This window comes from Rattus rattus, chromosome 13 (assembly GCF_011064425.1).
Source record: "Rattus rattus isolate New Zealand chromosome 13, Rrattus_CSIRO_v1, whole genome shotgun sequence".
NCBI classification, from domain to species: domain Eukaryota; kingdom Metazoa; phylum Chordata; class Mammalia; order Rodentia; family Muridae; genus Rattus; species Rattus rattus.
In genome coordinates, this window is record NC_046166.1 from 11847412 (window position 1) to 11870995 (window position 23584).

General features: G+C 40.7%; 1 pseudogene; it reads left to right on the plus strand.

Annotated features, from left to right (window-relative positions):
• Positions 1-9509: 9509 nt before the first annotated feature.
• On the plus strand, positions 9510-16153 carry LOC116914953 (annotated as a pseudogene).
• Positions 16154-23584: the final 7431 nt, after the last annotated feature.

The following is a 23584-nucleotide window of genomic DNA, read 5'->3' on the forward strand; positions in this document are numbered from 1 at the left end:
TTGTCTAAAAATTAAAAAGTTAAACATATCATTTAAAATGATTGTATGACAGGCTGATATTATAAAAGGTAATACTTTTAAATAGCTATTTTTGTAAATAATGTATAGACATCACTAATAAGTTGCATGTAATAATGTTCAACATTACCTTTCAGTAAACTTCAAACAAAACTTGAGAAGTGGTAATACTGTAGTCAGTGGAAACAATTCAATTCTCATTGAAATGGCTACATTTTTACATGCAGATATTCCAAGTATTAGGGAGGATGGGGAATCATAAAATCCTGGCACATTTCTAGGGCGCATGTGGAATGCATTACCTACTTTCAGTAATACTTTGCCAGTTCTTCAAAAATATAAATACAACTAACATGACTTTGCTCATCTAAAGATGTATAAATACCCCAAAGAATGAAAATCAGAAATCCAAACTGCACAAATGGTCTGCTATAGGTGAACATATTAATTGTACATGTGCTAATTCATGATACAGCATGGGCAAGGTTCAAAGTTTCTGTGCTAAGGCAAGAAGCCAAATTAAAAAAGAAAAAGATGCAGAATAAAAATTGAATAATTCAATATTTAAATAATAATAAAATATTAAAAGTTAATTACAAAAAGTTGTGATAGGACATTATGAGACCAGAAACCTCCTCCATATTTGTAAATGGATTCATTTTTTTGTTGGCCATTTGCTGATGAACATGAGGACTGTACCTAAAAGGAGTTTGTTTCTTTAGAGACTCCCTTAGAAAAAACTAAACTAAATTGCAAGGTGTTATCAATTGGAGATAATCCTGGTTTAAGAATGGGTACATGAGGCCACTTCTCCAATTTAGGACTGTGCTCCAAGTGTCTTACTCTACATAGTGTCTGCTTATGGGCCTCAGTATGTCTCTGATGTGCTTGAGGAGGAAGCTTCTCTAAATTTGGTTAAACAAGGCACTGGTCTGTGAGTATAACAGATCTTTGGGAATCATTTTCTAATATTTCTTTTCTAGAACAGTCATATTAAGCTTTACTCTAGGTTTATGAACTATCTGGTCTCAGGTCCCTGGTCAGCCAAGCAGTGTCAGGAATGAGGTCCATCTCAGGGAGTGAATCTTAAGTCAAGTCTTGTCTGTTGGTTACTCCCACACTATTTGTGTCACATTAGTACATGCATATCAACAGACTGAATATCATTGAAATTGAAATGTTTTGTAGCTTGGTTACTGTTTAGGGTTCTTTCTTGAAAACTTGAAGTTTCAGGTGGTAACAACTTCCAGAAAGACAAGAAATTAAAACTTTGGTATTTTTACATCTCGGACTGTACTTTCCAACTGCTGGAGCATTCATTGTTTCAAAGCTAGGAATATGGGTGAGCTCAGTCAAACTCTCCATGCTTTGCATCTCCACTGGACATGTTCAAAGGCTGGGGGGACATGGACTAACAATACAGATCAAACGGAATTCTCAACAGAATTCTTTCACTTAAAGAAATGAACTTGGAGAAAAGTTCGACATCCTTAGTCATCAGCAAAATACAAATGAAATGAATTTGTGATTCCATCTTACCTGTCAGAATTGCTAAAACCTAACAAAAGTGATAGCTTATGCTAACAGGGACGTAGAGCAAGGAGAACATTATCCATTGCTGCTGGAAATGCAAACGTGTACAACAAGCTTCAGAACATAACACATTGGTATTGCAATGGCATGCATATGAGTCATCATTTGATAAACTGTGTTCATACAAACTTTATTGCTAATAGCTAGAAGCATCCTAAAGTCCTTCAACTGAAGAATCGATAAAGAAAATATTTTACATTTCCATGCTAAAATATTCTAAAACTTTTAAAATAAACATCTTGTTCCATCCAGGCATATAAATGGAACAAGAAGACAGATATAATATGAACTTACTTAAATGATGAAATTACTTTTAAAATAAAGAACAAGTATGCTACAGTCCACAGACCCAGGAAACTATGTAACAAAGAGGGCTCAAGATGCAGGTGTCTTTCTGTGATGGGGGGATAGAAGAGACATCTTTCTCAGCTGTATTGTGGTGGGTGTAGTTAAGGATGTGGTCTAAATGGAGGGAAGGGATGGGAAAAGGATGAACCAGATTGGGAGGACAACCGAAGAGAGTACTGGGGGAATAAATTAGAATTAGTGGGTATCTCTGGGACAAGCTGGAAACCTGGAACCCTAGTGCAATGGAAACTACTAGGAAGCGATGAGGGGTGACCCCAGCTTAGTTTCCTAGTAGTATATTGAGTCTTCTCCTGTAACCAGAAAGTCTTCCAGTGGACAGATTAGGATATCAGCCCAGCCACAAAAAATTTCACCTACATTTTGTACAGCCTACGAGATGTGCTGTAGGGAAGGTGGCACAGAGTTATGAAAGTGTCTATCCAATGCCTTGACACGTGTGAGACCCAGGCCATGAGAGAGGCACTCCCTGTAAAGCCTGGAGAACCAAGAACCAGAGGTAGGACATCCCTGAGACACAGATGAACACATAGACAGGATAGGAAAAATGCCAATGAAATGATTTCTAATAATATTCTGATATACTCGGAGACTGGTGCTAACCCAATTGTCATCAGAGAATCTTCACTTAAAAAATGATGGTAAGGAGTGCAAAGACACAGAGCCAGACATCAGGTAGATCTTGGAAAACATTGTGGAAAAGTTGGAAAAATTTTTGTAGGACCTTTGGGGAAAAGGTCACCCTAAGAAAAAGAGATCCAGCCAGACTGAGCCCATTGGATACAGGAAATGAACTGTTCACCAGAGAGCCTGCATAGGGGACTGGAAGCCTGCATTGCACTGACCTAGGCCTGCATAGGGGACTGGAAGCCTGCATTGCGCTGACCTAGGCCTGCATAGGGCACTGGAAGCCTGCACTGCACTGACCTAGGCCTGCATAGGGCACTGGAAGCCTGCACTGCACTGACCTAGGCTTGTGTAGGGGACTGGAAACCTGCATTGCGCTGACCTACGCACTCAGCAACTTGCAATACTTGTTTAGGTTCATCTACTTGTAAAGTCTTAACAGTGGTGGCAGGGTCTGTCTCTGACTCTGTTGCTTGTGCATGGCAGCCTCTTCCCTCACTGGGTTGCATGCTCCAGCCTTAATAGAAGAGGAAGTGCCCTAGCTTAATGCAAATTGATAAGCCAAGGCTGCTAAATATACATGGGAGCCTGCCCTATAAGATGAAGGAAGGAGGAAGTGCTAGAGATGATGCTAGTGGAGAGAGAGAGAGTGAGAAAGAGAGAGACACAGAGAAAGACAGAGACAGAGAGACTGAGAGAGAGACAAAAAGAGAGACAGAAAGAGACAGAAACGGAGAGAGAGACACAGAAAGTAGAGAGACACAGGGATATACTCCAGCATGCAGAGTCACACAAAAACAGAGAAGGAGATTAGAGGAAGCATTCAAGAACACAAAAGTATGTGGTTGTCTCCATGAATTGTTTCTGTAAGGGTATTTAAAAAGTTTCCCCCCCCCCTCTTTCAGGGTTGGTTAGTTTGAAAAAAGACTAAATGGGTGACTGGCTGATAGATTTGTCATAAACATGTCCTGATCAGCCATAATTCAAAGCCCATATCTGAACGTAGTAAAAGCAGTATACAGCAAACTAGTAGCCTGCATCACACTAAGTGGAGAGAAACTTTAAGCAACCCCACTACAATCAGGTAATAAATGAGGCTGCCCATTCTCTCCCTACCTATTAAATATAGTAGTTGAAGTCCTAGCCAGAGCAATTAGACAACAAAATGAGGTCAAAGGGATATAAATTGCAAAGGAAGAAGTCGAAATATCACTATTTGCAGACGATATGGTATTATAATTAAGTGACCCCAAAAAATTCCACCAGAGAATTCCTACAGCTGACAACCAACTTCAGCAAAGTACGTAGATATAAAATTAACTCAAAGAAATCAGTAGACTTCCTCTACTCAAAAGATGAATAACCTGAAAAAGAAAGTAGGAAAATGACACCCTTGACAAAACCACAAATAATACAAAATACCACGGTGTAACTCTAACCCAGCAAGTGAAAGATCTGTACGACAAGAACTTCAAGTATCTGAAGAAAGAAATCAAAGATCCCAGAAGATGGAAAGAATTCCCATGTTCACGGATTGGCAGACATAATGAAACAGAAATGCCAAATTTCCCAAGGGATTCTACAGATTCAATGCAATCCCCATTAAGGTTCCAACTCAATTCTTCATAAGATTAGAAAGAGCAATTTGCAAATTCATTTGGGAAAGCAAAAAACTCAGGATAGAGAAAATTATGCTCAATATTAATAGAATTTCTTGGGAAATCCCTATCCCTGACCTCAAGCTATATTACAGGTCAATCATGATTAAAAGTGCATGTCATTGGTACAGAGACAGGCAGGTATATTAATGGAATAGAATTGAAAACCCAGAAATGAACCCACACACTGATGGTCACTTGATCTTCGGCAAAGGAGCTAAAACTATCCAATGGAAAAAAAGTCATTTTCAACAAATGGTGCTGGTTCAACTGGAGGCCAGCATGCAAACTGACACATTCTTATCTCCCTGTACAATGCTCAAGTCCAAGAGAAGCAAAGAACTCCACATAAGCAGATACACTGAAACTAGGAGAATGTGGGTAAGAGTCTCAAAAGGATAGGCACAGGGGAAATTTTCCTGAAGAGAATACCAATGGCTTATGCTCTAAGATCAAAAATGGAAAATGGGACCTCATAAAATTGCCAAGCCCCTGTAAGGCAAAGACACTTACAATAGGACAAAATGGCAACTAACCAATTTGGAAAAAATCTTTACCAATTCTATATCGGATAGATGGCTAATACATAATACATACAAAGAATTCAAGAAATTAGATTCCAGAGAATTAAATAATCGCATTAAAAATGGGGTGCAGAGCTAAACAAAGAATTCTCAACAGAGGAATCCTGAATGTCTGAAAAGCTACTAAGAAATGTGCATCCAACCAATAAAAAGAGGCTGCTGACCCCTTTTGTTGAATTAGAAAAAAGCTGGAAGAAGCTAAGGAGGAGGGGGTAACCCTGTAGGAGGACCAGCAGTCTCAATTAACCTGGACCCTAAGATCTCTTAGACACTGGATCACCAACCAGGAAGCATACACCAGCTGAGATGAGGCCTCAAACACATATATAGCAGAGGACTCCCCGGTCTGGGTTCATTCATAGAAGATGCACCTAACCCTCAGGAGACTGGAGGTGCCAGGAAGTTTAGAGTTCAGGTGGGATGGGGACGGTGGGGACATCCTTGTGGAGATGGGGTGGGTTGAGTACAGGGGCAGCAGGTAGAAGGTATGAGATGTGGATCCTTGGAGGGTGGACTTGGATGGGAATAAAATATTTAGTGTAAAAATAAATAAATTAATAAAGATGTACAACATCCTTAGTCATCATGGAAATGCACATCAAAAGAACCCTGAGATATCAGCTCACACCTCACAGTCAGAATGGCTGAGATAAAACATTCAGGTGACAGTAGAAGCTGGCAAGGATGTAAAGAATTCAGACCCCTTCTCCATTGTTGTTGAAATTGCAAACTAGTACCACTCGGGAAATCATTCTGGCACTTCCACAGAAAATTGGACATAGTACTAACTGAGAACCCAGCTGTACATCTCCTGGGTATACACCCATAAGATGTTCCAACACCATGTTCATAATGGACTTATTTATATAATTGCCAGAAGCTGGAAAGAACCCATATGTCTTTCAACAGAAAGGATACCGAAAATGTGGTACATTTAGACACTGGTGTACAATGTGCAGCTATTAAAAACAATGACTACTCTTCTCCACTTTTTCTTCTATTAGTTTGAGTGTAACTGGTTTGATGTGGAGGCCTTTGAAGCCTTTGATCCCCTTGGACTTAAGCTTTGTACAGGGTGATGAGAATGGATCAATTTGCAATCTTCTACATCCTGACCTCCAGTTAAATGAGCACCATTTGTTGAAAATGCTATCTTTTTTTCCATTGGATGGGTTTAGGTCCTTTGTCAAAGGTCAAGTGACTTTAGGTGTGTGGGTTCATTTCTGGGTCTTCAATTCTATTCCATCGATCTATCTGCCTGTCTCTGTACCAATGCCATACAGTTTTTATCACTATCGCTCTGTAATACAGCTTGAGGTCAGGGATGGGGATTCCCCCAGAAGTTCTTTATTGTTGAGTATAGTTTTCCCTGTTTTGGGTATTATGTTATTCCAAATGAATTTGCAAATTGCTATTTCTCTCCCTATGAAGAACTGAGTTGGGATTTTGATGGGGATTGCATTGAATCTGTAGACTGCTTTTTTGCAAAGAGGCCATTTTTAGTATGTAGCCTATATATATATATATATATATATATATATATATATATATATATACACACACACACACACACACACACACACACACACACACACACACACACACAGCCAGCAAAATTAAATAAGATTAATGAAGGTAAGAAGTGCGTGTTGACGGGAACCAGATAGAGATCTCAAAGCCAGAACATGTGAAATACAGAGGTGAATGCTAGTAGCAAACCATTGAACTGAGAACATGACCCCCATGGGAGAAATTAGAGAAAGGTTTGAAAGAGCTGAAGGGGTTTGCAACCACATAAGAAAAACAATGACAATGAACCAGAGCTTCCAGTGACTAAACCACTACTCAAAGACTATATATGGACTGACCCATGTCTCCAACTGCATATGTAGAAGAGGACAGCCTGACTGGGCACCAGTAGAAGAAGAAGCCCTTGGTCCTGCCAAGGTTGGACCCCCCCAGAGTAAGGGATTATCGGGGCTGGGTAAGGGGAGGTGTGTGGGGAGGGGAACACTCTAATACAAAAAGGGGAGCAGGAGAGGATGGGGGCTTATGGACTGGAAACCGGGAAAGGGAATAATATTTGAAATGTAAATAAAGAAATATCCAATAAAAAAATTAAAAAATAATGACTACATGAAATTCTTGCACAAATGGATTGTGAACTAGAAAATATCATTCTGAGTGAGTTAACCAGTCACAAAATAACACACATGATATGCACTCACTGAGAAGTGGATATTAGCACAAAATCTGGAAATACCTAAGCAAAAATTCACAGATCCTATGAAGCTCAAAAGAAGGAAGATAAAAAATGTGAATGCTTCATTCCTTCTTAGGAGGGAGAACAAAATACTCACAGGAGGAAATACAGGGACAAATAGTGGAACAGGGACTGAAGAAAAGGTCATTCAGAGCTGTCCCACCTAGAGATCCATCCCATATGCATCCACCAAATCCAATCACTATCCCTGATGCCAAGAAGTGCTTGCTGACAGGAGCCAGATATGGGTGACTCCTAAGAGGTTTTGCAATAGCCCTACTGATACAAATGAGCTAACCATTAGACTGTACAGGGAGACCCCAATGGAGGACTTAAAGCAAAGAAAGAAGAATACGATCAAGTTTGCAACCCCAAAGGAAGAACAACAATATAAACCAACCAGATCACACCAAGCTCTCAGGGACCAAAACAAGAACCACTGAGTATACATGGAGAGACCCACGGCTACAGACATATATGTAGCAGAGGATGGCATTGTCTACCATCAATAGAAAGAGAAAAGCCCTTGGTCCTGGGAAGACTCGATTCCCCAATGTAGGATAATGCCAGGGTGTTGTGGGTGGAGTGCGTGGGTGGGAGAGGGAGCATCCTCAGAGAAGCAGGGTGATGAAAGAGGGGATATGGGGGAGGGGGCAGGAAGGGAACAGCATTTGAAATCTAAATACATAAATTATCCAAGGAAAATAATATTAAGAAAAAAAACAGCAAAAAGAATATGTGCTGATAAGGACTTGAAATACTTCAGGCTTAAGAGCAGCAGGAAGAAGGGGATGTTGACCAGCTGCTGATAGAGAAAAGCTTTACCAGTCCTTTGTGTTAAACTACCAAGTGTTATGCAGGTAAAGACAATGAAGAAGAAGCCACCATTTTAGAAATCCAAAATTTTGCTAACTTTATGGATCCTCAACTGAACCCTCTGCCTATGGTTTTAACTCCTAATCTTGCTGGGTCTGTGGTAATAATTAGTCTTCCACGGCTTTTCTATCACAGTTATATTTATGAATTCAAGCACAGTGGCACCTCTACCTGATTCATGTCTGTGCTGCTCTAAGGAAGGTATGGGAGTTTTGTGGCTTCATCTTGGTGACAAGATCACCCTGCTAGATTTTTAGGACATAATCCTCATGTCACATAATCCTTCTCCTTATAGGCTTTTCATGTCTTGATAAATTCCAACTTATCAAGTGGACTTGGCCTATCCAAAGATGTATTCTCTGAACTTAGATGTCCCTGTTGGCAATACCAATGGATTAAACAACCCACCTAGCTGTAGGCATGAAGACACCAAGAGTCCCAGAGTTTATCAATTGTTTGTTATTTTGTCTCTACAGGGGATTCAGCTCAAGAACATTATATTGATCTAGGTTCCTTTGAAAGGAGAGAGTTAGTTCCCAGAGTTATGTGCTTACCATGTCATTTTAAAAAGTTCTGGCTTTTGCCTTAACCTGTAAAAGAATGTTACATTCTACCAACACACATGCACACACACACACACACACACACACACACAAAAACACACATGGACACACACCCACAGATGCAAATGTATGCTAGCATGTATGCATGTAAGCACTCCCACGAACTTTCTTGAATGAATATGCACAAATAAACCTAACACATATAACAAAGCTATCCTGCAATGCCCTCCTGGCATATACTGGGAAGAATAACCTTGCACATGCATATGAACATGAAGGAGATCCTGAACAACTTCTGGGAATTGAAACAAAAGAAACTAAGTAAACATCAGAGGGAAGAGTAAAGGAGCAATGAACTCAACTCTAATTCACTGGGCAAGGGAGACAACATAGTAATTAACTATAACACAGCCTACCACTGTAGAGTAGCAGGGAAGTCTGATCTCATGCACATGGTGTTTACCCCTCACATCACTGGCTTGCTAAACTGTGACCCAGAAACTCTGCTTGACTGAGGGAGATGACCAAGGGATAAACAGTGAATGACTTTGGAGCAAAAATTACTGAGAAGAGCAGAAAAAGGAAACAGAGTATAGAGGAAGAGATGGGATAGCAGGGAGGAAAACAGATGAGGAACTAGAGATGTGATGGCTGCCACATGACACATGATGGGGACAGAAAAGTGTGGTGTTTTCTGTTCAGGCTTTATTCTGTTTCTGTGAAAACCACCAAGACTAAATGTTACTAAGGAAAGACAGAGTTTTCTACCAGGTGACAGGTCAAAGTCCACCCCTGGAGAGAATCACATCAAGGACTCAAGCAGGAATTGAAAGAAGAAGCAATGGAGGATGAATCCCCTCTGAAAGAGGGGTAGGGTGCCAGCTTCCATCTTGTAAGCTGGTGGATGTACTTATGCCAGCTGTTCACAAAGGGCTGTAAACTTATGGGATTAAGCCCTAACATGATCATGGTGGTGGAAACTGACTCTAAGAAAGACAATTCCTATGCAGGCACACTGACTAACATTTTGGTGACGCTGGCTGTCACGGGCATGCATGTGCTCTCATTCCACATAGAACACATACAAGGTCACATAAATAGCAAGGAACCTGAGTAGAGTATGTTTAAGGTAGTTTGGGATAATTAGGGCTGACTTTGTGAGTACGGTTACAGATGAGGTTCAACAGTAGAGACTCAGCTTGTGAAGCTGAGGTGATGTTTATATCATGATATCTCAGGGAACAGTGGAGTAGAAAACCGATGAGTACCTGTGTTTTTTGTGCACCCAGAAAAGGGGAAGGGACATGGGAGCCTTTAAGGAAAGTCCTGTTGGAGAAGGGACAATAATGGAAACACCAACCTGAAAATGACCTAAAAATGCAGAACCTTGGTAACCAGGCAACCCAATGGTTAGAGCAAGGCCTGCAGGCTCACTTGTCAGAGACAGTAGAGAGGGCAGGATGTTCTCTTGACTAAAGGCTAAGGCCTAAAGAAAGACAACAGGGAAGGCCACAGTGGTGTCTGGAGGCACAGGGTTCACTCTTGCCTTCAATGCCTGTGGCCATTTTCCCAAAGGGGAAAAATTTTGAGCAAGGCCAGCCAAGGACAAGACCACACAGACCAGGTAAGCACTCTGTTTTCTCTTGCTGTTTTTAATAGAAATGATTCAGGGAATCTTGGAATGAGGAGAACCAATCAGATGTTTGCATATTTGTGCCAGTTTGAACCATCCACTTTGAAGTTTTTCAGGTTGAGAATTCTTCTGTCGAATAGAACCTGATGGAGACCAAGAGAGAGGCATGCATCAGGGCAGAGACTGTGGTTGAGCAGATGAGCACGCTGATGCCTTCTCTGCAGGAAAGGGAACCCTTGGCTGTCCTAGCTTTTCTGTCTACATATAGAAGCTTTGTGACACCCCTACAGGTATTGGACCTGCTGTTTGTGAGGTGAGTGCCCATCTCCAAGCCCATAGTTCTCAGATCCTCCGGTTGGTTTCAGGAATCTAAGTGTCTCTCTCTATGTCTCTCTCTCTCTCTCTCTCTCTCTCTCTCTCTCTGTGTGTGTGTGTGTGTGTGTGTGTGTGTGTGTGTGTCTTGCTGTCACTCTCTCTTTTCTCCCTCCGCACTACACCATTTACCTTTCTTTTTTGTTTCCCTCTTGCTATCCTTTCACTCTCCCTCTCTGTCTCTGTCTCCATCTCAATTCTCAGTCTCTGTCTCCATCTGAGTCTCTGTCTCTATCTCCATCTCTTTATTGTCTACATAATTGTAAGAACCCATTTGCATGCACTAAGCAATTCCTTCTCCCAAGCTTGATCCACCAATTGGGCTGACCAAGGCTGAGACCCTAAATGGTTGTAGTTAATCCTTGAAAAGGCACTTTCTCCTTCACCAAATATTATCGAGGCCTTGGTCAGTGCAATCTTCTCACGTAGAAAGGAGGTTCTAGGAATTTTAAGTGCCCACCAGAGATGTGTCCAAAGTAGGGACCCATGAAGGATAATCCAGGAAACCATGTAGCCAAGGAGATGTCTGGATAGAGATTCCTGTCTTCCACATTTGGACAGATACATTGAAAGCACCTATTGTGTACAGCTGAACTAATAATTCAGACAGCAGCCAGAACTGCCAGTGTTGGGTGAGGGGCCTAGGACTTTAGAGGTAACATTTTCTCTGGTCTTTTCTAGGTATGCATACTTCAGTCCTTATTCTAAAGAGGATGAACAAGTAAAGAACACCCTGTGTAGCCTTCTGGAAACATGGATGGACAAGAACCCTGAGGACTTTTGTGACCCATCAGACCTGTTACCTCTGCAATACCTGAAGTCCTACTTGAGCTTGTACAAGCCCAACTCTGACCTTAGTGTCCCTGTCAATAGGCTCCCAACCCAGTTGCAGCAAGAACATGCCAAGGATTCACAGGGCAAGAATGACAAAGATTCATATCTGGGGAGACACACATCCTCAGAACCACAGATTGATTGGGTATAAATCAGCAAAGAAAAGAATCACTCTGGAGCCAGAACAAACTTGTGCCCCAGAGCTGGAGGGCACATAATCCTCCAGAAGTTTCTGTGTTTTATGAGTAGTTGCAGCCATATGTGGCAGCAGCAGTTCAGCCAGCACAGCTGATAGCAGCTGTGGAAACTGTCTCAGTAGGTCTGTAGATACAATGTATCTGTCTGTCATCTTCTGCTTGCTACAGTGGGCCTTCCTATTTAGAGTATAGCCCTGTCACCTGTGATCATCAATTGGAGTCTCTCCTATACCTGAGCTGCTATTCCTGCCCCTCATGATCAGCTGCTGATTTCAATCCAGCAGCAGTTCCAACCCCACAGTCAGACTACACCTCCCTGGAGAAATAGCATTTTATTCTTTCTGATGTTTACAATGTTGTGTTTATTTTAATTATTGGTTTTAATAAATTGTTAGTATTCTGTTTACATTGAGTAAAATGTTTAATACTGAGAGAAAATGTGTACAATTTATGAATATTCTATTTCATAAATTATTTTAAGTTTGTTCAAACTTTTTTAAGGAACAAACACAACTTAAAAATAAAAACATAAAGATTTAAAAGAATTAGGTGATGTGCTTAAATTATAAAAGGTAAATGTCTTAAATCGTCTCTTTTCTAAAGAAGGTGTACACACCACTAGTAAATCACATGTAATAATACTCAATATTAATTTTCAGTAAACTTCAAACTGAACCCTAGGAGTGGTACCACTTTTGTCCAGTGGTAACAATTTCAATTCACACAGAAGTAGCTACATTTTAACCCAGTTATTCCAAGGGTTACTGAGGATGGGGAATCATAGAATCATGGCACATTTGTAGGGCACATGTAGAATTCATTACCTACTTTTCGAAATATTTTGCCAGTTCTTCTAAAATATAAAGATGACTAATTTATCTTGTTACTCACATGATGTATAAATACCTCAAAGAATTAAAATCAGAAATCCAAAAATGCACCAATGATCTGCTGTAGATGAAACAGATTAATTTAGTATGTGCTCATACGTGTTACATGATAGGCAAGGTTCAAAGTTATTGTGCTAAGCCAAGAAGTCAAATACAACTCTAGAATTAAGCAAGAATTTCAGTAATGAATAGATCTATGCAGGCAGATTGATGAAAGTTTGGAAGGAGAAAAAGGTTTTCAATGGGTAGAAAGGTGCTCATCAGTGAAGAATATATTTTGTGAATGTACACAATGCATTTTGTTTATATGTATGCCTGATCACCTCCCATCTACTCGTCCTGTGACTTGACAAACAGACTCCCTTCTGTTATTAAATAACTAATTAAGTTATTTTAATTATTTATTATTTATGATAATTGATGATGTAATATTCCAATGTTATTTACTCTACACATACAAGTAATCTGGATCATGTAGCAATTAGAATTGGGGATATCTCTGGAAAAGCTGGAAACCTAGTGCAGTGTAAGATTCTAGGAATCTATGAAGGGTGATACCAAATTATATTCATAGTGGTGGGGGATATTGAGTCTTCTCTTGTAACCAGAAAGACTTCCAGTGGACACATTAGGATATCAGCCCAGCCAAAAAATATTACACATTCTTTTGTTACAGCCTACAAGATGTGCTGTAGTAAATGTGGCAAAGAAATTGGGAAAGTGTCTAACCAGTGCCTGACACATTTGAGATCCATGCCATGAGTGTGTGTCCACCCCTCACAATGTCTGGATTAGGAAGAACAAGAATCTGGACCTCCCAGAGGCACAGGTACACACAGAGACAGAATAGAAAAGAGGGAATTGAAAAACTACCAATGAAATGATTTCTACAATATTCTGATATACTCAGAGATCAGTCCTACCCAAATTGTCCTCAGAAAACCTTTGCTTAAAAATGATAGTAACAAATGCAAAGAAACAAAAACAGTTGTTAGATAATGCTTGGAACACATTGTGGAAAAGTTGGAGGAAATTTTGTAGGAGCCAGGGTTAAAGGAGAGCACAAGATGAAAGAAATACATCCAGCCAAACTAAGCCCATAGGATACAGGAAATCAACTGTCTACCAGAGATCCTGCATGTGGACCTGGTAGCCTATGTTTGACTGACATAGGCCCTTAACACCTTACAAAACTTGTGTAGGTTCAAGTTCTTGTAAAGTCTTAGGGAGCAGGGGCTGTCTCTGTCTCTGTTGCCTGTACATGGGAGCCTCTCCCCTCCCTGGGTTTCATGCTCCAGCCTTAATAGAAGAGGACGAGCACAACTTAATGCAAACTGAGAAGCCATGGCTGCTAAATATACATGAGAGGTAAGATGAATGAAGGAGGAACTGCTAGACATGATGCAGAAAGTGCTGGTTGAACGAGAAAGAGAATAGGAAAAGAGAGAGAGGGAGGAAAGCGGGGATGTAGGGAGGAGTGGAGGGAAGGAGGTGTATATGGAGAGAAAGAAACAGAGACAAAGACACAAACACAGAAAGGCAGACAGAGTAACAAGTGGACAGACAAAGAGACACACAGTCACAGGAGGATTCACACAGAAACAGAGAAGGAGAACAGAAGAATTCAAGAACACAAAAGTAATGGGTTGTCTTTATGAATGTTTTTTTAAGTGTCTTTAAGAAAATTCCCTCCCCTCTTTTGGGTTGTTCATTTTCAAAAACTTCTGTAGGGTGCATGGCTTATGGGTTTGACATAAAAATGTCCTGATTGGCAAGAATTCAATGCCCATACCTCCATATAGTAAAAACAAAATACAGGAAACGAAAATCCCAAATCAAATTAAATAGAGAGAAACTTGAACCAATCCCTCAGAAAGAAGGCTTTACATAAGGCTGCCCATCTCTCCCTACCTATTTGATATAATTCCTGAAGTCCTAGCCAGAGCTTTTATTCACAAAAGAGGTCAAAGGGATATGAACTGGAAAGGGAGAAGACAAAATACCCCTATTTGCAGTGCATGTGAAAGTATACATTTGTGACCCCAAAAAGTCCACCACTTCAGCAAAGTAGTTGGATAAAAAATTAACACAAACAAATTCGTAGACTTCATCTACCCAAGGATAAGCAGGATGAGAAAGAAAATAGGGAAATGACACCATTCACAATAGCCACAAATACTGTAAAATATGTTGGTGGGACTCTTACCAAGTAACTGAAAGATCTGTAGACAGAACTTCAAGTCTTTGAAGAAAGAAATCAATGAAGATCTCAGAAGATGGAAATGTCTCCCATGCTAATGGCTTAGCAGGATTAATGTAGAAAAATGGTCATCTTGCCCAAAGCAATCTACATATTCAATGCAATCCCCATTAAAATTCCAACTTGATTCTAGCTAGAATTAGTAAGAGCAATTTGCAAATTCATTTGGAAAAGGGAAAAAAAAACAAAAAATATAAATAAACACCAAAAATGCCCCAGGATATCCAAAACTATTCTCAACAATAAAAGAACATATGAGTAAATCACCATCCCTGTTATAAAACTGCATTATGAAAAATCGTTATTAAGAACTGAATGGTATTTATACAGAGACAGTCAGGTAAATCAATGGAAGAAAATTGAAGACCAAGAAGTGAACCCACATACCTATGGTCAATTGTGTTTCACAAAGGACCTAAAACTGTACAATGTGAAAAAGACAGCATTTTCAACATATGGTGCTGGTTCAACTGGAGGTCAACGTGGAGAAGAATGGAAATTGGCCCTTTCTTATCTCCTGGTACAGAGTTCAAGTACAAGTGGACAAAAGTCCTCCATATAAAACCAGATACACTGAAGGTAATAGAAGAGAAAGTGGCTAAGAGCCTTGAACAGATAGACACAAGGGAAAATCTCCCTAATACTTGCAGTCTTGTCTGCTCTCAGAATTAGAACATCACTTGTACACAGTAGGTGCTTTTAATGAATCTGTTCAAAAGTTGAACAGAGGCATCTCTATTCACACATCTCCTTGGTCACATGGTTTCCTGGATTATCCTTCATGAGTCTCTACTTTGTACACATCTCTAGTGGAAACTCCAAAACTTCTAATACTTCCTTTATGTATGAGAAAATTGTGTTCACCAAGGCCTCAAAAATCTTGAGTGAAGGAGAAAGTGCCTTTTCAAGGTACAGGTTTTAGCTACATCCACTCTAGGGTCTCAGCCATGGACAGTCCAATGGTGGATCAAGCTTGGGAGAAGGAATTTCTTAATGCATGCTAATGGGTTCTTACTATTATGTAGACAATAAAGATATGGAGACAGAGACTGAGATGGAGTATTAGGGGAGGGGCATGGGACTTTAGAGCTGACATTCTCTCTGGTGTTCTCTAGGTATTCATACTTCATCCCTCATTCTAAAGAGGATGAACAAGTAAAGAACACCCTCTGTAGCTTCTTGGAAACATGGATGGATAAGAACCCTGAGGACTTTTGTGACCCATCAGACCTGTTGCCTCTGAAATACCTGAAGGCCTACTTGAGTGTGTACATGCCCCACTGTGATCTTAGTGTCCATGTCAAGAGGCTGCTGACACAGTTGGAGGAAGAACATGTCAAGGATTCCCAGGCCAAAGATGAGGAAGACTCAGATCTGGGGAGACACACATCCTCAGAACCACAGATTGAATGGGTTTAAACCAACGGGAAAAGAGACAATCTGGACCCTGAACCAACTTGTGCACCAGAGCTGGAGGGCAGAAAACCCTCTAGAAGTTTCTGTGACACATGAGACTTTGTAGCTAGATGTGTCATCAGTTGCCCAGACAGCACACATGATAGCAGCTGTGGAAGATGTGTCTCAGTCTGTCTATAGATACAATGTATCTTTCAGTCATCTCCTGCTTGTTACAGTGGGCCTACCTATTTAGGAAATGGCCCTGTCACCTGTGGTCATCAATTGGTGTCCATCTTATATCTGATCTGCAGCCCCTTTGTCTCATGATCAGCTGCTGATTTCAATCCAGCAGCAGTTCCAACCCCACAAGCCAGCCTTCCCCTCCCCTGATAAGCCCTTTTACTCTTTCTGATATTTCAATATTGTGTTTATTTTAAGTATTAGTTTAATAAATTGTTAGTATTTTGTCTTAAATGCTATCTAATAATGAGACAAAATATCTGCAAATTATGAGTATTCTCTTTGATATATTATTTTAAGGTTATTCAAAGTTGCTTAAGGAACAAAAATAATTTGAAAGAAAACATAAGTGTTTAAAACAATTAAATGACATGCTTAAGTTATAAATTTAAACTTAAATTTACTGAAATAGACTTTTTTCTCAAGAAGTAATACACATCACAACTAAATCATATAAAATGAAGTTCAACTTTAGCTTTCAGTAACCTTTATCGAAACTTGTGGGGTGGTACCACTTTCCTCAAGTGGAAACAGTACAAGTCACATAGAAATGGTTAAATTTTATACCCAGATATACCAAGGTTTCTGGAGGATGGGGAATCATAGAACCATAGCTCATTACGAGGGCCCATATAGAAGGCATTAACTTCTTTCAATGATACGAGACCAGGCATTCCAAGTTACACAGGCAACTAAATTGACTTTGTTTCTCCCATGATGTATGAATAGCCCAAAGAATTAAAATCAGAAAGCCAAACTGCACGAATGACCTGCAGTAGATGAAGGGATTAATTGTACTATGTGCCTTGCTACAGCATAGGCAAGGTTCAAAGTTACTGTCCTAAGCCAAGAAGTCAAAGACAATTCTAGAACTAGGCAAGAATATCGGCAATGAATAGATCTATGGGGGCAGAGAGATGAAAGTTGACATCCCGTGATATTTTGGAATGAGAAAATGTTTTGAAATGGGCAGGAAATGCTCTCAAATGTAGAAAACATTATCTAAATGTGCACAATGCATTTTGATTGTATCTAATTCACCACATCCCATCTACGCGTGGCATGACTTTCCCACCAGACTCCATTATGGTATAAATTAATTAATTAAATAAACTTTTATTTATTTACTTATGATAGTAATTGATGATTTAATATTCCATTTTTTAATCAACCTCTACATCCAATTGATGTGGATCATGTACGAATAGGAATGTGGTCGCTGCCTTATTGCACGAATATGTTCGGTGTAACACTGGTGATTTCCTCAAACCAAAATCATCCCCCCTCCCCCAAAGAGAGCAACTGCAATCAGCAACTCAGGAAGGGCGAGGATGTCAGAAACCCCTTCTCCATGGCAAAGAAGAGGCATAAAATCCCTCACGACCAAAACAGAATCCATATTATATATAAGCACAAAGGACAATCGGAGTAAAAAGAGAAAAAATATCAGTATATAAATAAAAATGAAATATAAAAGTAATTTACAAAAAGTCCTGATAGGACATTATGAAACCAGGAGACTCCTCCATAGATTTAAATGGGTTCATATTCTCTTGGCCATTTCCTGATGAACATGAGGACTGCACCTAAGAGGAGTTTGTTTCCTTAGAGACTCCCTTAGAATAAACGAAACTTTCAACTGCAAGGTGTTATCAAGTGGAGATATTTGTGGGTAAAGAATGGGTGCATGAGGCCACTTCTCCAATTTAGGACTGAGTGTTCCAATGTGTCTCACTCTACATAATGTCTGCTTATGCGTCTCAGAATGTCTTGTTATCTGCTTCAGAAGGACGCCGATCTGATGCTGACTGAGCAAGGCACTCTTCTATGAATATAACTGATCATTAGAAATCACATTTGACTCTTTCTTTTGTAGGTAAGTACTATTGACATTATCCCCAGGTCATTCAACTATCTAGTCTCAGGTTCTTGGTCAGCCAAGCAGTGGCAGGTGTGGTGTCCATGTCAGTGAGTGAATCCTAAGTCAAGGCAGATATCTGTTGGTTACTCCCACAATATTTGTGTCACAGTGGTACATGCATACCCAGTGACCTGACACCATTATACTCAAAGGTTTTGTAATATGGTTAGAGTTCATGGTTTTGTTTTTAGAAAAAAAATACAGATATCTCTAGGAAAGAGTAGATGCTTGAAAGCCAAGGAATCCCAGCTTTGGATTTCACACATCTCAGACAGCACTTTCTACTCCTGGAGCATCCGCTGTCTCAGTGAAGCTACTGAGATGAGCACAGTCAAACACTCCATGTGTTGCCTCTCCAGTGGACATGGCCAAAGGCTGGGGGCACATGGAAAACAATACAGATGTAAACAGAATTCTCAACAGATACTCTCACTTAAAGAAATGCACTATGAGAAATGTTCATCATCCCTATTCATCAGGGAAAAGCAAATAAAGTGATTGTGAGATCCATCTTACATGAGAAGAGCTAAAACGAAAAAGGAAGGAAAAGTTGATGCTAACAGGGAGGGGAACACTTTCCCAATGTGGCTGGAAGTGTAAACTTCTTCAATAATTTCAGCAGTCAACACTTTGGGTTTTGAGAAAAAAATGCATAGGACAAGTTGACCTGCTAATCTATATTTTACAGGCTTTAGTGGTAATGCCTGGTTACAACCTAAAGTCTTTCACCTAAAGAATGGATAAAATATATTTTACATTTAGACAATGGAGTACGCTACAGCTATTAAAATCATCATCATGTACCATCCTGGCAAAGGAATGGAACAAGAAAACAAATATGAACTGACTTACACGTGGAAACTATGTTAGAGTAAAGAACAGGTGTGCTACAATCCACAACCCAGGGGAGCTAAGGAATAAGAGGAACGAAGATGATGATGGATGCACCTCCCTGTGAAGAAGACCACAATAGATATCTGTCTTATGTATAGTGGTGTGGGCTGCAGGTAAGGGAGGGCTCTACAGGAAGTTGAGAAATGGAAAAATAAGAACCATTTGGGACAACAATAGGAAATAGTTTTGGGATAACCAAGAAGAATTGTGTGTTCTTATCTCTGGGACAAGGTGGAAACTGAGTACAATGGAAAGTTCTAGGATACAATGATGGGTAATCCCAGATAAGATTTCAAGAAGTTAGGGATACTGGGCCTTCTCCAGTAACCAGAAAGTCTTCCAGTGGACAGATTAGGATAGCAGTCGAGCCACAAAACATTTCACCTACATTTAGTTCAGCCTACAAGATGTGCTGTAGTAAAGGTAGCACAGAAATTGTGAAAATGTCCAATAAATGACTTGACACATTTGAGACCCTTGTCATGAGAGTGTATCCACCCCTACCAATTCTTGGAGTATCAATAACCACAAGCTGGACTACCCAGAGGCACAGATGCACATAGAGATCAGATAGAAACAAATGAATTGAAAAAATGCCAATGAAAAGATTTCTAATAATATTCTGATATACTCAGAGATGGGTCCTACCCTCTATTGTCATCAGAAAAGCTTCACTTAGTAAATGATGAAAACCAATGCAAAGACACACACGCCGACATTAGGTAAAGATGGGTTGCAAGAATTTTTGTAAGAGTTGGGGTTAAAGGAAAACAGAAGAAAAAATGCAGCCAAATTGAGCCCACATAGTAGTAGGAATGAACGGTCCACCAGAGAGCCTACATGCGGAGGGAACTATAAGCCTACATATGACTGCCCTAGGCCCTCAGCATCTTGCAAGTCTAGTGTAGCTTCATATTCATGCGAAGTCTTAACAGTGGTAGCAGGGTCTGTCTCTGACTCTGTTGTCTGTGCATGGGAGCCTCTCCCCTCACTGGGTTGAAAGCTCTAGACTTAGTAGGATAGGAAGTGCCCTGGCTTAATATAAACGGAGAAGCCATGGCTGCTAAATATACTTGGGAGACCTGTCCTATTCTGAACAGGAAGGAAGGAGGAACTGCTAAAAATGATGCAGATAGTGCTAGTGGAGAGAGAAAGAGAGTGAGAGAAGTCAGAGATGGCAGGAGGGATACATGGAGGGAAGGAGAGAGGGAGAGAGGGAGAGGGAAGAAGTCTGGGAGGGACAGAATGAGAGAGGGAGAAAGGGAGTGACAGAGAGAGAGATAGAGAGAGTGAGAGAGAAAAAGAGAGAGAGAATAATACAGAAAGACAGAGTAAGATGTAGAGAGACACAAAGAGAGAGACACAACAACAGGCAGATTCACACAGAAACAGAGAAGGAGAAACAGCAAGAAGTAAAGGGTTGTGTCTATGAATGTTATTTTAAGGGTCTTTAAGATGTTTCCCTCCCCTCCTTAGGGTTTGCCAGTTTCAAAACAGACAACATTGGTGACTGGGCATTTGCTTTCACATAAACTTTTTCTTATCCAAGAGAATTGAAGGCCCAAACATAAACATATTAAAAGCAGTGTAGAGGAAACCAACAGCTCACATCACAGTAAATGGAGAGAAACTTGCAGCAACCCAATGTAATCAGGGCTGAGACAAGGCTGCCCACTCTCTCCCTACCTATTCAATATAACTATTGAAGTCCTAGTCAGACCAATTAGACAACAAAAGGTGCTTATAGGGATTCAAATTGTAAAGGAAGAGGTCAAAATAGCACTGTTTGCCTATGGTATGATGGTGTACTTATGTGACTCCAAAACTTCCACTGTATTTCAGACAGCTGACAAAACACTCCAGCAAAGGACTTGAATATAAAATTAACTCAAATCAGTAGTCTTCATCTACTCAAGGATGAACAGAATGGGAAATATGTTAGGCTCATGACACCCTTCTAAATAGCCACAAATACTGTAAAATAGCTTGGTGTTTCTAACATCACAAGTAAAAGATATGTATGACCAGAACTACAAGTCTTTGATGAAAGAAATCAAAGATTATCACAGAGATGGATGACTATGGAGCAAAACCACTCTTAAGAGTAGAAAAAATCTAGAGGAAGAGATGGGATACAAGGGAGTGAGGGAGATGAGGGAGTAGAGAAGTGATGGCTGCCACATACCACAGGATGGGGACAGAGAAAGTGTGGTGATTCAAGTTTCATTCAGTTGCTGTGACAAGCACCAGAACTAAATGCTACTAAGGAAAGAGAAAGTTTTCTTGCAGGTGTTGGATCACATTCCAACACTGGAGAGAATCAGATCAAGGACTCAAGCAGGAATTGAAAGAAGAAGCAATGGAGGATGAATCCCCTCTGAAAGAGTGCTAGGGTGCCAGCTTCCATCTTGTAAACCGTTGGATGTTCCTCTTTCAGCTGTTCTCAAAGGGCTGTAAACCTCTGGGCTTAAGCGCTAAAATGATCATGGTAGTGGAAACTGACTGTAAAAGATAGTTCCTATGCAGGCACACTGACATAGGCATGCATGTGATCTCATTCCACACACAACACATGAAAGGTCATGTAAATACAAGGAAACCAGCCTAGGGTATGTTTATGGTAGACTGGCATAATTAGGGCTGAATTTATGAGTATGGTTACAGACGCAGCTCAAAAGGAGAGACTCAGCTTGCAAAACTGACATCTACCTATGTTGGCTTGTGTACCTAGGAAATGGGAGGGGGCATGGGAGCCTTTAAGGAAAGTTCTGTTGAAGAAGGGACAGTGATGGAACCACCCTCTTCAAAATGACCTAACAATACAGAACCTTGGTAACCAGGCAACACACTGGTTAGAGCAAGGCCTGCAGGCTCACTTGCCAGAGACAGTTGAGAGGGAAGGATGTTCTCTTGCTGTCTTCGGACTACTCGAGGCTCAGGCCTCAAGAAAGACAACAGGGAAGGCCACGGTGGTGTCTGGAGGCACAGGGTTCGCTCTTGTCTTCGACGCCTGTGGCCATTTTCCCGAAAGGGAAGATCATCGACCAAGACCAGTCAAAGCCAGGAACACACAGACAAGGTAACTACTCGGGCTTTTCTCCATTTTTAGCAGAGTAATAATTCAGGAAAATTTGTAATAAGTAGATCCAATCAGAATGTTGTAGACCAGTGACCCTTTGAAACTTTTGCCTTGATCTTTCCTCAGGGTGAGATTGATTCTGCAGCACAGGACCTGAGCGAGCCCTACAGAGACTCCAGCATTAGTACAGAGGCTGTGGTTAAGCTAGGGAACAAGCTGGGGACTTCTCTGCAGGAAGGGGACACCTTCTATGTCCCTGCCTTTTCGATCACATACCAAAGATTTGACACCCCCCTACTGGTACTGGACCAGCTGTTCCTGAGGTGAGTGCCAATTTCAAAGCTTGTAGTTCTCAGGTCCTTCTGTTTTTTGTGGGTCTTTCTCTGTCTCTCTCTCTCTCTGTCTCTGTGTGTGTGTGTGTGTGTGTCTGTCTATCTGATGCGTGTGTGTGTGTGTGTGTGTGTGTGTGTGTGTGAACAACTATGTATTGGGTACATCATTGTCAGGACACAGTAACATGAATTAAGAAATTTTTTCTCATACGCTTGGTCCACGTGATAGGACTCTATGCCAATACTCTAAAATGGGTGTAGCTGTCACCTCTACCTTGAAAAAGCACTTTATCCTTCAATCGATATTTCTGAGGCCTTGGTGAATGCACCTCTTCCATGTGTAATGGAGGTTCAGGAAATATTGGAATATCCAATAGTGATATGTGAATGTGGAGATCTATAAAGCATAATACAGGGGACCATGTGACCACAGAGTTGTCTAGGTAGAAATGTACGTGTTCAATCTTTGCACAGTTACAATGAAAGCACGGACTATGTACAGGTGAATTCATAATTCTGAGAGCAGCCGGAACTGCCCGTTTTATGTGAGGGTCCTGGGACTTTACAGGTGACATTCTCTCTGGTCTTCTCTAGGTGTGCTAACTTCAGCCCTCATTGTGAAGAGGATGAACAAATAAATAACGCCCTCTGTAGCTTCCTGGAAACATGGATGGACAAGAACACTGAGGACTATTGTGAACCCTCGGAACTGTTCATATTGAAATATATAAAGGCCTATTTTGATGTGTGTATGGCACACTTAGACCTTACTGTCCATGTCAATAGGTTCATGACTCTCATGCAGGACAATCAGGCCAAGGATTCCCATCCAAGGATGAGCACGGCTCAGATCTGGGGAGACACATCCTCAGATCCACAGATTGGATGGGTGTAAAACAGCAGGACAAGAGCCACTCTGGAGCCAGAACCAACTTGTGCATCAGAGCTGGAGGGCACAAAACCTCCAGAACTTTCTGTGAAGCATG